Here is a 17,717-nt window from a genome sequence, read left to right as displayed (position 1 = left end):
TATATGCTTAGAGTTTCCTCCTTTTATGATCACTATACGATTAGAATACATACTTCGTGTCATAATAACACTGCTCCACCTATCAAGCTAAACAAGCTTAGTTGTTCAAATACGAATCTGATATTATTAAAACAGAGTTGTTTAATAGGTCAGCTAAATGTTCCTAAATTAGTTTCGAAAATGCATGTTCACCGCTCGGGTGTGTATCTCTGTGTGTGGTCTGGTCAGCACAGTTGGGGAGGTGAACTTTGCATATGCATGGGTTTATAGGGAGACACTCTCCGAGTTGAAACCGCAATGCATTCCATAGATAATCTGACTACTTTTTATGTTTTCATGAATCTCAGATTCTGAACATCATAATAATGATTATGAGCTTGCGCGCATGAAAATAATAAAGCAGAACAATGCCATGGCTGTCAAACTTGGCATTAAGGGACTGAAATAAAGTCTGGATGCAATGCAATGCAAACACTCTCCACCTATAGATTCATGCTCAGAATATGATCCTAACAGTGATTCTGAGCTAGAGGGAGACCTAAGTCAATGTAGCTCCCTAGTGGAAGATTCAGAGGAAGATGCCCTATCTTATTCACCATCAAGGTACTTGCTCTAACTTTCCAAGGTTACATTGCTCGCACATATCTTGCAACTGATGCATTGCATTGCTTCTACTTTGTTGAACTGCCATTAGCTTAGTTTACACATCATGTATGTGAATACGCCCTGCCTATCCATTTTCAGTACATATTCCATCTGTCATCATACCATATTTATCCATTCAAATGTTGTTCTTGTGTATCAGACGTTCAAAAGGAAGAGGGCGATTGCTGATCATGGAGGAGCACAAGTAAAGTATTTGGAAAAGGTAGTGGCACCTGATAAATCAAATAGACCATTAGGTGTAGTTGCAATATTACCTGACCCACAAAATACCCCAACTCTAGCAGACTCTAGCCCTACAACACTAGTCATTTCTGATGCCCCAACTTAGCAGACCCCAACTACAGCAAACAGTATGATTATGCCAGTTGACATAGCACTAGCTGTACAATGCAAAACCCCCATTCCAGCAAAGAGTACACCAAATCCAGTTGCCAAATCCCTTTTCAAACCAGAGAGAGCCCCAATTGCAGCAAATAGGACCCCTGTTCCATTTCTTCCCGGTTTAGAAGACGAAGCTTATGTTGTTGTCAGGAACTTTGTGCGCATCTTTCCTTCATGGAAAGATTATACCACAGACACAGAACAATTTCCAGCCTTCCTCCGCAACTTACGCATAAGTAATGTACTAATGTTATTCATGGTCATTACTGCATATGTTTCTGCTGACAGAAGACACAAGATTTCATTCTTTTAAATAGGTGAGGCGCAAACTGGATTGTGATGACGAGCAACGGTTGGTTGCACTTTTCAAGCACTCATTGAATAATTATCGTTCCTACCTGAGGCAAGCGAACTTCGATGGCAAGCCTCTGACCGAAATTTCTATAAAGTCTCCGATGCTACATTTATCCGACAGTGACTGGAATAATCTTGTTACACATTGGTCTCGGCTGCAGCGTAAGGTGCTGTCTATGATATCACATCACAATTTGAACTACATTTCTGCATTTGCCTTAATGTCTCACTTGTACGAAAACTGTTAGCAGAAGAACATTCGTTCTCAAGGGACCACAGAATCTCGCAACTATACTGCACACTGCATTGCTCTTGTGAGTACCTCTTGCCCTATATGACCATACTTACTTTCATAGCTGTTTGATTATGTAGCATCACTGCACATGTTAGCCTCGTAATCGTCCATTTGGTGGACATTATAAGATCCGTATGGACTCTTACATAAATTTAGAATCAACCCAATGCTTTTGAAGAGGTTTAGCTCTGCAGTCCTCTTGTAAGGACTGAACGTGGTCTATCACTGTACTTACATTAACAGCTACTCCCTCCGTCCCATAATATAAGAACGTTTTGTATAGTACACCAGTGTTCAAAACACTCTTGTATTATGGGAAGAGGGATTGGTTCATTTTGTAGCATTCTGCAACTTATCTCCCTCGCCCACCATTTACTAAAAAAAGATCAGATCTATATTTAATCTTACCAACAAGTAGAATACACAGACAATGCCAGTGCAGAAGTGTAGCCCATTGCTCTTGTTAGTACATTTTGTCCTGTAACGCTTGTACTTCCAGGGATTGGTAGTTGATTATGTAGCATCAATCTACATCTTATCTTCATTATCCTCTATCCCTTCCAGTATTATCATATCTATAATTACTCTCTACAAAATGTAGAGTACAGGCAATGCTTATGAAGAAGATTCTATGCTGAAATTCTTGAGTTATCCTTCCCTTGCCATGGAGAAGGGCATTATAAAGCCGGTGTTAACTGTTAATGTAAGTCAGTCCTTCTAAAGCCTTTATCCTCAACTGCTGTTTAATTTGCTCATACTCCCTATCGTTTACTATTGTTTAGTTTGCTGTTTCTACCAAAATGCATGTTCATAAGAACCGTAAGTTCTAAGTTTTACTTATAAAACCAAATTCCTTATTCATACCATGCACATTACTTAATACTCCCTATATGTATGCTTGTTTTTTGTGGATCTATAATCCAGTGTGTGGAGAAGCAGCCCATGTTTGCACCTTGTCATCTCCTGTTTTATCTTACTGATGTGGCTGATGATATGAACAACATGCCATGCACATTATCCAAAATAGATACAATGATTTTCTTTGCCCTTCATCTATGCTTGTTATGTTGACATGGTAATACAGTAGTGTGGTGAAGCTCCCCGCATTATGAACAATGCCAAACTATGCTATTGATATTTTGAACATACTCTTTATTTTCTAATTTGAAATTGGATAGAATTGACAGAACAGTTATCATCTTTGTTTATACACGTGAAAAACCTGTCATCTCTCTGCTTTGTTTCAGGGTGATATGCCTGATGGCATGCACAAGTCTGCTGAAGGCTGTGAGACAAACCCAACATATATTGCAGCAAAGAAGGCAAAACATCTTGAAGATAGCGAGACAACCCCAAAGTCTTGTCTTGATGCAGTGTTCAAGTTACTTGAGACTAACAGTCAGACAAGCTCACAGAATTTGTTGTCTGAATCAGTTCGACTTCTTCAGTCCCAAGTTCTAGTAGAAAGGCATTCTGCAACTCAACTTCGACTTGAAGTCCTATCTCTAAGAAAGATTGCGGAGAACACCAATGAGAACCTCATTGCTAAACAGCTACACCTGGAAGCTATGACCGACATGCTAGGCCGGTCTCACAGCCTTGCTCAGCAGCTTGCGCAGCAGTTCCCCCGCAAGGCTAACCTTTCTTGAACTATCTTGGAACTGGTCTCGGTTCAGTATTATTTTGTTACGCTGCAATGGTGCCCAATTTTTGCAATCTGCTTCTTCGTTGCGCTTTATGATCACTGGTGGCGAACTTTGATGCCCAGTGGATGTAATATACCTTAAATTCTTTACTGTGTAGTTTAGGTTTATTCTTAGTTACTATGCTGTAATTTCTTTATTGTATAGAGTAGGTTTGTTCTTTATTCCTACTAGTTACGCAGCAGCCCGAAATGAACCCCGTCCCATGATTGTGCGAATCAAATCACGGGCTTTTAACAGGCCAAAATTGTCTGGGTCCTTGTTTGGCCCAATCAGATATCGGCTGCGAGCAGGCCGGATGCAAACCGGGCCGTAGTTAGGCCCAACTATATGACGGGCTTTTAACAGGCCAAAATTAATATAGGGTCAAAATGTTAAACGGGCCCTTAACAGGCCAAAACTAATATCAGGCCGAATTACTAAGTGGGCCTTTAGCAAGTGGGCCCAAAAGCATAGTGTCTAGTGGACGGGCCGAATCTGATATGGGCCATAATTGAGCCCAAAGCCTCTTAAAGGGACAGACCTGGTCTGGGCCGTAATTTGGCCCAGAACGTGGTAGGCTTTTAACGGGCCGGATCTCATATGGGCCACTATTAGGCCCGGAGTGTGGCAGGCCATTAATGGACCGGATCAAATATGGGCCGGCATTTGGCCCAAAACATGGCAGCCAGTTAATGGGCCGGCCTACTAGGGTCCTCGAAATCTTGTGGGCCTACAGCTGGGCCGGCCCATTAATGTCGGCGAAATCTCGTGGGCCTTTAGCTGGGCTGGCCCATTATGACCCGCAAGAATCTTGTGGGCCTTTACCTGGGCCGGCCCATTATGGCACACAAAAATCTTATGGGCCTTTACCTGGGCCGGCCCATTATGGCCCGCAAAATCTTGTGGGCCTTTAGCTGGGCCAGACCATTATGGTCCGCAAAATCTCGTGGGCCTTTAGCTGGACCGGCCCATTATGGTCCGCAAAATCTTGTGGGCCTTTAGTTGGGCCGGCCCATTTAAACTTGTTGGGCCGTGCCATGTGTCGACGTATCATAGGCGCCTTCTGTCCAGTGAGTGGATGACATCTGTCCCGACGATGAGCCGACACGTGTTTCCTCTAGCCAATGATGATTTTACACGTGGAAAATCCCCATTGGTCGGGGCTGTTAACGGGTTATCGGATCCAAAACCCGACCCGATAGCTTAACGGTGTTCCGTTACGGTGGATGCCACGTGTCGGTCACCCTTGACGAAAGCACTTCTGTGACGCGCGATTTATAGTCATGGAAGTGGACACTTCCGTGATGATAATTTTGGTAATGTCATGGAACACTTCTACGACAGCACAGGTATGACTATCTTGATTCTGTCATAAATTTGTCATGGATGTACATGCATGACAAAAAAAGCGACCTACTGCGACAAACACGTATCATCACGGAAGTGTATTTTTTTGTAGTGTTGGGGAAGCTATGTTTGATGAAGATGATATATTTTGTCCCCCAAGTTTTGATGAGCAAATTTATTATTGTGAAAGCATGCCTCCTATCTATGATGATTATTGTGATGACATGTATGCTTTAAAGAATAATGATAACAATGAAACTTGTCATCTTGATTTCAATTTTCAGTCCCATGATAGTTATTTTGTTGAGTTTGCTCCCACTACTATTGATGAGAAGAAATTTACTTATGTGGTGAGTAATAAAAATTCTATGCTTGTAGATCACGAAAAGAATGCTTTAGGTGCTGGTTATATTGTTTAATTTATTCATTATGCTACTGAAAATTATTATGAGGGAGGAATATATGCTTGTAGGAATTGCAATAATATCAAGTTTCCTCTCTATGTGCTTAAAGTTTTGAAGTTATGCTTGTTTTACCTTCCTATGCTAGTTGATTATTGTTCCCATAAGTTGTTTGCTCACAAAATCCCTATGCATAGGACGAGGGTTAGACTTAAATGTGCTAGTCATATTCTTCATGATGCTCTCTTTATGTTTCAATTCTTATCTTTTATGTGAGCATCTTTGAAATCATCATGCCAAGCTAGGGGCGTTAAACGATAGCGCTTGTTGGGAGGCAACCCAATTTTATTTTTGTTCCTTTCTTTTTGTTCCTGTTTAGTAATAAATAATTCATATAGCCTCTTCTTAGATGTGGTTATATGATTTTAATTAGTGTTTGTGCCAAGTAGAACCTTTGGGAAAACTCGGGGAAAGTCTTGTTGATCATGCTGTGAAAAACAGAAACTTTAGCGCTCACGAGAAATGCTGCCATTTTTATTTGGAGAGTGATATTTAGTTAATTATTTTTTAATATGATTAATAGATAAATTCCTCAGGTCCAGAAATTTATTTTAGAATTTTATGAGTTCCAGAAGTATACGTTTGATCCAGATTACTACAGACTGTTCTGTTTTTGACAGATTCTGCTTTTCGTGTATTGTTTGCTTATTTTGATGAATCTATGGCTAGTAAAATAGTTTATAAACCATAGAGAAGTTGGAATACAGTAGGTTTAACACCACTATAAATAAAGAATGAGTTCATTACAGTACCTTGAAGTAGTGTTTTGTTTTGTTTCGCTAACGGAGCTTACGAGTTTTCTGTTAAGTTTTGTGTTGTGAAGTTTTCAAGTTTTGGGTAAGGATTCGATGGAATATGGAATAAGGAGTGGAAAGAGCCTAAGCTTGTGGATGCCCAAGGCACCCCAAGATAATATTCAAGGATAACAAAGAGCCTAAGCTTGGGGATGCCCCGGAAGGCATCCCCTCTTTCGTCTTCGTTCATCGGTAACTTTACTTGGAGCTATATTTTTATTCGCCACATGATATGTGTTTTGCTTGGAGCGTCATTTTATTTTATTTATTTTTTCTTGCTTTTTGAATAAAATACCAAGATCTGAAATTATTAAATGTTAGAGAGTCTTCACATAGTTGCATAATTATTTGACTACTCATTGATCTTCACTTATATCTTTCGGAGTAGTTTGTCGTTTGCTCTAGTGCTTCACTTATATATTTTTAGAGCATGGTGGTAGTTTTATTTTGAAGAAATATATGAACTCTCATGCTTCACTTAGATTATTTTGGTAGTCTTAAATAGCATGGTAATTTGCTTAAAATCCTAATATGCTAGGTATCCAAGAATAGTAAAAACTTTCATATAGAGTATTGAATACTAAGAGAAGTTTGATGCTTGATGATTGTTTTGAGATATGGAGGTAATAATATCAAAGTCGTGCTAGTTGAGTAGTTGTGAAATTGAGAAATACTTGTGTTGAGGATTCCAAGTCCCGTAGCATGCACGTATGGTAAACATTGTGTAACAAATTTGAAACATGAGGTATTATTTGATTGTCTTCCTTATGAGTGGCGGTCGGGGACGAGCGATGGTCTTTTCCTACCAATCTATCCCCCTAGGAGCATGCACATAGTGCCAAGGTTTTTGATGACTTGTAGATTTTTGCAATAAGTATGTGAGTTCTTTATGACTAATTTTGAGTCCATGGATTATACGCACTCTCACCCTTCCATCCTTGCTAGCCTCTTCGGTACCGTGCATTGCCCTTTCTCACATTAAGAGTTGGCGCAAACTTCGCCGGTGCATCCAAACCCCGTGATATGATACGCTCTATCACACATAAACCTCCTTATATCTTCCTCAAAACAGCCACCATACCTACCTATTATGGCATTTCCATAGCCATTCCGAGATATATTGCCATGCAACTTTCCATCATTCCGTTCATCATGACACATTCATCATTGTCATATTGCTTAGCATGATCATGTAGTTGACATAGTATTTGTGGCAAAGCCACCGTTCATAATTCTTTCATACATGTCACTCTTGATTCATTGCATATCCCGGTACACCGCTGGAGGCATTCATATAGAGAAATCTTTGTTCTAGTATCGAGTTGTAATCATTGAGTTGTAAATAAATAGAAGTGTGATGATCATTATTATTAGAGCATTGTCCCAAGTGAGGAATAAAAAAAAGCCATATAAAAAAAGAGAAGGCCCAAAAAAGAGAAAGGCCATGAAAAAGGGGAAAGGGCCCAAATAAAAAAATATAAAAAAATGAGAGAAAAAGAGAGAAGGGACAATGCTACTATCCTTTGCCACACTTGTGCTTCAAAGTAGCACCATAATCTTCATGATAGAGAGTCTCTTGTTTTTCACATTCATATACAAGTGGGAATTTTTCATTATAGAACTTGGCTTGTATATTCCAACAATGGGCCTCCTCAAGTGCCCTAGGTCTTCGTGAGCAAGCAAGTTGGATGCACACCCACTAGTTTCTTTTGTTGAGCTTTCATACACTTATAGCTCTAGTGCATCCGTTGCATGGCAATCCCTACTCCTTGCATTAACATCAATCGGTGGGCATCTCCATAACCCATTGATTAGCCTCGTTGATGTGAGACTTTCTTATTTTTTGTCTTCTCCACATAACCGCCTCATTATTCTATTCCACCCATAGTGCTATATCCATGGCTCGCGCTCATGTATTGCGTGAAAGTTTATAGGTTTGGGATTACTAAAGTATAAAACAATTGCTTGGCTTGTCATCGGGGTTGTGCACGATGAGAGCACTCTTGTGTGACAAAAATGGAGCATGACCAATCTATATGATTTTGTAGGGATGAACTTTCTTTGGCCATGTTATTTTGAGAAGACATAATTGCTTAGTTAGTATGCTTGAAGTATTATTATTTTTATGTCAATATGAACTTTTATCTTGAATCTTTCGGATCTGAATATTCATGCCACAATTAAGAAGAATTACATTGAAATTATGCCAAGTAGCACTCCGCATCAAAAAATCTGTTTTTATCATTTACCTACTCGAGGACGAGCAGGAATTAAGCTTGGGGATGTTGATACGTCTCCAACGTATCTATAATTTTTGATTGATCCATGCTATATTATCTACTCTTTTGGATGTTCATGGGCTTTATTATACACTTTTATATCATTTTCGGGACTAACCTATTAACCCAAAGCCCAGTGTCAGTTTCTGTTTTTACCTTGTTTTAGGGTTTCGAAGAAAAGGAAAATCAAACGGAGTCCAATTGACCTGAAACTTCACGGAACTCATTTTTGGAAGGAAAGAAGCCCAGAAGACTTGAAGTGCACGTAAGGGAAGCTTCGAGGAGGGCACGAGGTAGGGGGGCGCGCCCACCCCCCTAGGGCGCGCTGAGGGAGTCCTGGATTAGGGGGTCTCCGGACAGTCGGACTATCTCCATTGGCCGGACTGTTAGACTATGAAGATACAAGATTGAAGACTTCGTCATGTGTCCGGATGGGACTCTACTTGGCGTGGAAGGCAAGCTAGGCAATATGGATATGGATATCTCCTCCTTTGTAACCGACCTTGTGTAACCCTAACCCTCTCCAGTGTCTATATAAACTGAAGGGTTTTAGTCCGTAGGACAACAACCATAACATACAATCATACCGTAGGCTAGCTTCTAGGGTTTAGCCTCTCTGATCTCGTGGTAGATCTACTCTTGTACTACCCATATCATCAATATTAATCAAGTAGGGCGTAGGGTTTTACCTCCATCAAGAGGGCCCGAACCTGGGTAAAACATCGTGTCCCCTGCCTCCTGTTACCATCCGGCCTAGAAGCACAGTTTGGGACCCCCTACCCGAGATCCGCCGGTTTTGACACTGACATTGGTGCTTTCATCGAGAGTTCCTCTGTGTCGTCGCCGTTAGGCTCGATGGCTCCTACTATCATCGGTAGCGATGCGGTCCAGGGTGAGACTTTTCTCCCCAGACAGATCTTCGTATTCGGCGGCTTTGCACTGCGGGCTAATTCGCTTGGCCATCTGGAGCAGATTGAAAGCTATGCCCCTGGCCATCAGGTCAGATTTGGAAGTTTGAACTACACGGATGACATCTGCGGAGATTTGATCTTCGATGGATTCGAGCCACAGCCGGGCGCGCCACACTGTCGCGATGGGTATGACCTAGCTCTGCCGCCAAACAGTACCCCAGAGGCCGCGCCCGCATCAGCTTCGACCTTTAGCCCGGAGCCAACTGCACCAATCGAGGATGGGTGGCTAGACACCGCCTCAGGGGCTGCAGTCTCGACGGCGATCGAGCCAAACACCAGCATAATCCTCTGCGCAGCCCGTGACTCCAAGGTATCGGACTCTTTTCCGGACTCCGAACCATCCGCGCCCCTGCCAGTCGAATCCGATTGGGCGCCGATCATGGAATTCACCGTCGCAGATATCTTTCAACACTCTCCCTTCGGCGACATTCTGAATTCACTAAGGTCTCTCTCTTTGTCAGGAGAGCCCTGGCCGGATTATGGCCAACAGGATTGGGATGCGGACGACGAAGAAATTCGACGCCCACCCACCACCCACGTCGTAGCCACTGTCGATGATTTAACCGACATGCTCGACTTTGACTCCGAAGACATCGACGATATGGACGACGATGTAGGAGACGAACATGAACCAGCACCTATAGGGCAATGGAAATCCACCTCATCATATGACATATACATGGTGGATACACCCAACGAAGGCAATGGCGACGAGATAGCGGAGGATGACCCCACCAAGAAGCAACCCAAGCGCCGACGTCAGCGGCGCCGCTCTAAGTCCCGCCAAAGCAAAAGTGGTGATACCGGCACAGGAGATAATAACACTCCGGATAGTGCCGAAGACAACAACAATCCCCTCCAGCAAGATTTAGAGCAGGAGGATGAAGGAGCCAACTCTCCTAAGAGAGCGGCAGAAGGACAGGAGGAGGATGATCGCGTGCCCCCCTCCGAAGACAAGGCAAGCCTCGGCAATGATGAATTCGCCATACCAGAGGATCCCGTCGAACAAGAGCGCTTCAAGCGCGGGCTTATGGCCACGGCAAATAGCCTGAAGAAAAAGCAGCAGCAGCTTCAAGCTGATCAAGATCTGCTAGCTGACAAATGGACTAAAGTCCTCACGGCCGAGGAATATAAACTCGAGCGTCCCTCCAAGAGTTACCCAAGGCGCAGGTTACTACCCCGACTGGAGGAAGAAGCGTATGATACGGCTGATCGGCCACCTCGTGGCCGCGATAGAGAGGCATTCCAGCCAAAGGCTCAGCCTCCACCCCAACGCCATTCAAATAAAAAGGCATGGGGAGATACGCCAGACCTGTGAGACATATTGGAGGACAAGGCAAAGCATTCAAGATCGATCTATGGATCACGAGGGCGCACTACTCTGCGAGACGACAAACATCATGCCGGATACAGTAAAAGCAAATCTGGCCGGGCCAAACACAGCGGACAAGACCCATTCGAGCTGCATCGCGATATAGCCCAATACAGAGGCGCCGCACACCCCTTATGCTTCACAGACGAAGTAATGGAACATCAATTCCCAGAAGGTTTCAAATCTATAAATATTGAATCATACGACGGCACAACAGATCCCGCAGTATGGATTGAGGATTTCCTCCTCCACATCCACATGGCCCGCGGCGATGACTTACACGCCATCAAATACCTCCCACTAAAGCTGAAAGGACCAGCGCGGCATTGGCTTAACAGCTTGCCAGCGGACTCCATTAGCTGTTGGGAAGATCTGGAAGCCGCATTCCTCGACAACTTTCAAGGCACTTATGTGCGACCACCAGACGCCAATGATTTAAGCCACATAATTTAGCAGCCAGAAGAGTCGGCCAGGCAATTCTGGACTCGGTTCCTTACAAATAAAAATCAAATCGTCGACTGTCCGCATGCGGAGGCCTTAGCGGCCTTCAAGCACAACATCCGAGACGAGTGGCTAGCCCGGCACCTTGGTCAGGAAAAGCCGAAATCTATGGCAGCTCTCACGACGCTCATGACCCGCTTTTGTGCGGGAGAAGACAGCTGGCTGGCTCGTAGTAATAACATATCAAAGAACCAAGGTACCTCAGATACCAAGGACGGCAATAGCAGGTCATGTCACAACAAGCATAAGCGCCGCATTAACAGCGAAAATACTAAGGATACGGCAGTCAACGCTGGATTCAAAGGCTCTAAACCCGGTCAGCGGAAAAAGCCATTCAAACAAAGTATGCCGGGGCCGTCCAGCTTGGACCATATACTCGATCGCTCGTGTCAAATACACGGCACCCCAGACAAGCCAGCCAATCACACCAACAGGGATTGTTGGGTGTTCAAGCAGGCCGGCAAGTTAATTGCCGAAAACAAGGACAAGGGGCCGCATAGCGATGACGACGAGGAGCCCCGGCAGCCACACACTGGAGGACAGAAGAGGTTTCCCCCACAAGTGCGGACGGTGAACATGATATACGCAGCCCACATCACCAAGAGGGAGCGGAAGTGTGTGCTCAGGGACATATATGCGTTGGAGCCAGTCGCCCCAAAGTTCAACCCTTGGTCCTCCTGTCCGATCACCTTCGATCGCAGGGACCACCCCACTAGTATCCGTCATGACGGATTCGCCACACTGGTCCTAGACCCAATTATCGACGGATTCGCCGCACTGGTCCTAGACCCAATCATCGACGGATTTCACCTCACTCGAGTCCTTATGGACGGCGGCAGCAGCCTGAACCTGCTTTATCAGGACACAGTGCGCAAAATGGGTATAGACCCCTCAAGAATCAAACCCACGAAAATGACCTTTAAGGGCGTCATTCCAGGTGTAGAGGCCCATTGCACAGGCTCAATTACAGTGGAAGTGGTCTTCGGATCCCCGGATAATTTCTGAAGTGAAGAGTTAATCTTCAATATAGTCCCGTTCCGCAGTGGTTATCACGCGAAGCTCGGGCGAACCGCATTCGCTAGATTCAATGCGGTACCGCATTATGCATACCTCAGGCTCAAGATGCCAGGACCTCGCGGAGTTATTACAGTCAATGGAAACACAGAGCGCTCTCTCCGAACAGAGGAGCACACCGCGGCCCTCGCAGCAGAAGCGCAAAGCAGCCTCTCAAGGCAATCAACCAGTTCGGCGCTTCAAAGCCCGGACACCTTTAAGCGCGCTCGGGGCAATCGGCAAATAGACCGCCTGGCGCGATCTGAGCTCGCATAGCAATACGGCGGCCACCCCAATCCCAGCCCAACGGCGATATTCGTGTCGCGCATACATAATTATGCATTAAAAATACCATGGGCACAGGAGGGGAGGGGGCACAACTGCGGCATGCCCCAAAACGCAGCCTAAACCGCACTAGGGGGTTCCCGTTTGGTTATTTTTCTTTTTCTTTAAGGACCTTAATCTCTGGAAACACTGTCCGACATCACTATCGCCGAACACATGATACAGCAACCAAGGAGGCAAACAGCTACGTCATACCACGGAATTCCCAAGTTGATTACAGTAATGAGCGAAATATTCGATTTCATATCATTCCTCAGCTTGCCCTTGGAAGGGACATAGTACTACTATTTGCTTATCGCACTATCTATATCACTCTGCTTTAACGCAATTTTTCAATAAACAATGCATGACATTACGACTATTATTGCATTCTTGTTATATATATATCTATGTGTTCATTAATGCGCCTTGCAACCGTACACTCTGGTACGGCCAATACACCAGGGGCTTACGTACCCCACAATGCGGTGTGAAAAGTCCGAACACTTTCACAAGTGCGGCACCCCGAACTTATAGCATTATATGCATCAGCTCCGAATCATGTCTTTCGTCAAATGTTGGGTTTGCCCGGCTCCTATGTTTTGGTACCTTACGTTCCGCTCTATTGGCTAAGGTAGCGCTAGGAGAACTACTACGATTATGCCCCGGTTCTGCCGGGCTGAGCACCTTAGTAGAGAAAGCTAAAACTGACTGTCATGATAAGGCGAGAGACTGGTCGCTGTTCGGCGAGGTTTTCCGAGTCCCTAAAGACTTATGCCGCTTAGGGCGAGGGGCCGGCCCTGTCTGGCTTACAGGCGTGTATCGCGCCCCGAATTCAGCCTTCCGAATACCAGGGGCTTCGCCGAAATTTAAAATTATATAATTCTATGGCTAAGTGAGAGTGATAAAGCATTATTAGTCCGGTTGCCTTGTTCGTTGTGCTGAGCACCTCCCTCGAAGGACCCAAACATGGGAACAAGAGTGCTCAGGTTTATCCCGAACACCCCAACACTCGTGGCATGGGGGCAGAAGCCGAGGACTAGCCATCTCTCAGATTGGATAAACAGCCAAACAGAAGGTAATATTTTAAATTCCAACAAGCGTTGCATAGCGCATATGAAACAAGTTTTCATACATACAGGATAAAATGAGCAAGTCTCATTCAAATATTACATCTTTCGAACACTCGTCCGCGATGAGACGGGCGCCCTGCAGAACACCCTCGTAGTACATCTCAGGGTGGCGGTGCTCCTTGCCCTCTGGCGGCCCCTCCTTGATCAGCTTCACAGCGTCTAGCTTGACACACTGCAATTTCACACGGGCGAAAGCCTGGCATGCACCTTCAATGCAGACAGATCGCTTGACGACCTCCAGCCGCGGGCAGGCATCCACGAGCCGCCTCACCAGGCCGAAAAAGCTGTTCGGAAGGGCGTCGCCAGGCCACAACCGGACTATAAAGCTCTTCACGGCCTGATCGGCCGCCTTATGTAGCTCGACCATCTGCTTCAGTTGGTCGCTCATTGGCACCGGATGTTCGGCCTCAGCATACTGAGACCAGAACAGCTTCTCCGTCGAGCTTCTGTCCTCGGCCTGGTAAAATTGTGCGGCATCGGACACACTGCGGGGTAAATCTTCGAATTCTCCTAAAGAGCTCCGGATCCGGGTAAGTAATCGGTAATTTACTTTTACATGCTTGCTTTGCATACAGAAAGCCTTACCCGCCGCTATCTTCTTCATCGCCTCGATCTCTTGGAGGGCCTTTTGGGCTTTGGCCTTGGCACTTTTTACACTCTCGAGGGTAGCGGCAAGCTCAGACTCCCGCGTCTTGGAGTCAAGCTCCAACGCCTCGTGCTTCGCCACAAGAGCCTAGAGCTCTTGCTGCACCTCGCCCACCCAAGCCTCGTGCTTCTCTCGCTCGGTGTGCTCCTTGGCCGCTGTATCTTCGGCCTTGGCCAGCGCTTGCTTCAGGGTCGCCACCTCGGTCGTGGCCCCAGGCAAACATACAATGATCCTGTCATTTTGCAATCGCGTCCCTTTTTATATATACATATCTATAGATGGGGTATTACTTACCCATGTTCTCCTCGAGCTGCCTCTTGGCAAGTCCGAGCTCTTTCTTGGACCCCTCGAGGTCCTGCTTCAGTACGGAGACCTCCGCAGTTAGTGCGGCGGACGCCAGCAGCGAAGCCTGCATATGCATATTGACATACTTATATTAGACTCCTGCGATATTATTTGATCCTCTGTTCGGCTTTTCTTTGTGAACACCGAACAAAGCATCAGGGGCTACTATCTATGCGGTAATATTTCTACTACATTTTAAAACACTTACCTCAAAGCCTGTTAGAAGGCTGGCACAGGCTTCAGTCAATCCGCTCTTGGCGGACTGAACCTTCTGCATCACCGCACTCATGATAGTGCGGTGCTCCTCGTCGATGGAAGCGCTGCTTCCAGCAGATTGTCCAGTGCCTCTGGATGGACAGAGGTCACCGGCATAGGCGTCTTACCCCTCTTAGAAGGAGACCGCCTGCCCAAGCCCGGAACCGCTGGAGGGTCTGGCACGGCGTTCGGCTGAGGGCCGAACTCGGAGCTCTCGGGGGCCCCGTCCCCGCGGCTCCCGCAGTCCGGAAAGTCGCCTTGAGGCGCCTCCAAGACTGTCTCCCCTTGATCCGGTGCCTCTTGAGACAACACCTCGGCATCATCGGCAGGATGAGGGGAGGTGGCGGTCGGGACTAGATCGCTATCCATGTGCGACAAGCCCAAGGATCCGTCCGATGATACATCAATACTGGCTCGTGGCGGACTGCATAATTGCGTTCGGCGTTAGGGAAAGCAATGCGACAAAGGAATCCTAGGAGTTACTCTGGTATCCGAATATTTACGATCTCCCCGGGGGCTTGACCCTGGGAAACCACTCGCCTTTGCCTTCGTCGGCGGCGGTGGAGCTGTCCGGAAGGAGAGTCCTTCCCTTCTTGGACCCTCCGGCCTCCCCAGTTGGGGCGGCCTTCCTTTTCTTGTCTCCCCCAGTCGGTGGGGAGCATCTTCTTCTTCTTCTTCCCCGTCTTCGGGGGAAGAGTGCGCCGCAGAGTCATCAGATAGTGAGTCCGACGATGCCTGGCGTCGGGAACTCTTTCGGGTTCCCTTGGCCTTCTTGGTCTTCTCCGGCACCTTATAAGGGGCCGGAGTCAGCATCTTCGCCAGAAGAGCGTCTGCAGGGCCTTCGGGCAAAGGAGCCGGACAGTCGATCTGTCCGGCCATCTTCTGCCAGTCCTGTCAAAGGTACGGGAGTTTAGATCCCGCATAGAGTCAATCTATATAAAAAAATAAGTATCCTATGAAAGGTAAAGCAGCTTACCGCACTGGCTTGGCGCTTCGCGCTGAATCCGCGATCCTCGGTAATAGGGGGAGGGACCTCGGCACTTTTGAACAGCACCCTCCAGGCGTCTTCATGAGTCATGTCGAAGAGGCTGTTCAGAGTTCGGTGCTGCGCCGGATTGAACTCCCACAAGTTGAACTCTCGTTGTTGGCACGGGAGTATCCGGCGGATGAGCATAACCTGGACTATGTTGACAAGCTTGAGCTTCTTGTCCACCATGTTTTGAATACATGTTTGGAGTCCAGTCAGCTCTTTCGAATTACCCCAGGACAGGCCCTTCTCTTTCCAGGAGGTGAGCCGCATGGGGATGCCAGATCGGAACTCGGGGGCCGCTACCCATGTGGGGTCGCACGGCTCGGTGATATAGAACCACCCTGATTGCCACCCCTTTATGGTTTCCACAAAGGAGCCCTCGAGCCATGTTATGTTGGTCATCTTGCCCACCATGGCGCCTCCACACTCCGCCTGGCGGCCACCCACCACCTTCGGCTTGACATTGAAGGTCTTCAGCCATAAGCCGAAGTGGGGCTTGATGCGGAGGAAGGCCTCGCACACGACGATAAACGCCGAGATGTTGAGGATGAAGTTCGGGGCCAGATTGTGGAAATCCAGGCCATAATAAAACATGAGCCCCCGGACGAAGGGATGGAGAGGGAACCCCAGTCCGCGGAGGAAATGGGTGAGGAATACTACCCTCTCATGGGGCCTGGGGGTGGGGATGAGCTGCCCCTCATCTGGGAGCCGGTGCGCGATGTCGTCGGGCAGGTATCCGGCTCTCCTCAGTTTCTTGAGGTCTCCCTCCGTGAAGGAGGAGACCATCCACTTGCCTCCCGCTCCGGACATGATTGGAGAAGGTCGAGGTGGGAAGTGCGGACTTGGGCGCTAGAGCTCGAGTGTGCAAAAACGGATGGATAAGGGAGGAAGAAAGCGTGGATAGAAAGCTGAATCATTATCCCTTTATATGGGCGGACGAAATTAAGCGTCCCCACTTGCCTGGTAAAACTCGCTTATCCCCCAAGCGCCGCAATTGATGGCGCGGTTGGATTACCCACGCCCGTATTGATGAGAATCCCGTAATAATGGGACATGATCTCTGCTTTGACAAGACATGTCGAAAAACTGCCTCGCGTTATGCGCGGGGCTGGTTAAAAGAAATGGTTCAAATAATCGCCGGGCCGTGACATAACGTCATGCTGCCAAAACAAGCCAGCAAATTAGATCTGCGAAAATATTATTCTCTCTACGGTGGAGTGTGGAACTTATTTTGCAGGGTCGGACACTATCCTCCTATTCACATTCTTCTGCGGTGTATTCGGAGAAGGAAACCGCCTTGCAATGCTGAAGACAATACTACGCGCCGGACTCATCGTCATTGAAGCGTGGTTCAGGGGCTACTGGGGGAGTCCTGGATTAGGGGGTCTCCGGACAGCCGGACTATCTCCATTGGCCGGGCTGTTAGACTATGAAGATACAAGATTGAAGACTTCGTCTCGTGTCCGGATGGGACTCTACTTGGCGTGGAAGGCAAGCTAGGCAATACGGATATGGATATCTCCTCCTTTGTAACCGACCTTGTGTAACCCTAACCCTCTCCGATGTCTATATAAACCGAAGGGTTTTAGTCCGTAGGACAACAACCATAACATACCATCATACCGTAGGCTAGCTTCTAGGGTTTAGCCTCTCTGATCTCGTGGTAGATCTACTCTTGTACTACCCATATCATCAATATTATCAAGTAGGATGTAGGGTTTTACCTCCATCAAGAGGGCCCGAACCTGGGTAAAACATCGTGTCCCCTGCCTCCTGTTACCATCCGGCCTAGACGCACAGTTCGGGACCCCCTACCCAAGATCCG

This window comes from Triticum urartu, chromosome 7 (assembly GCF_003073215.2).
Source record: "Triticum urartu cultivar G1812 chromosome 7, Tu2.1, whole genome shotgun sequence".
NCBI lineage: Eukaryota > Viridiplantae > Streptophyta > Magnoliopsida > Poales > Poaceae > Triticum > Triticum urartu.
The sequence above is the reverse complement of the archived record's forward strand: the minus strand, read 5'-3'. Positions refer to the sequence as shown.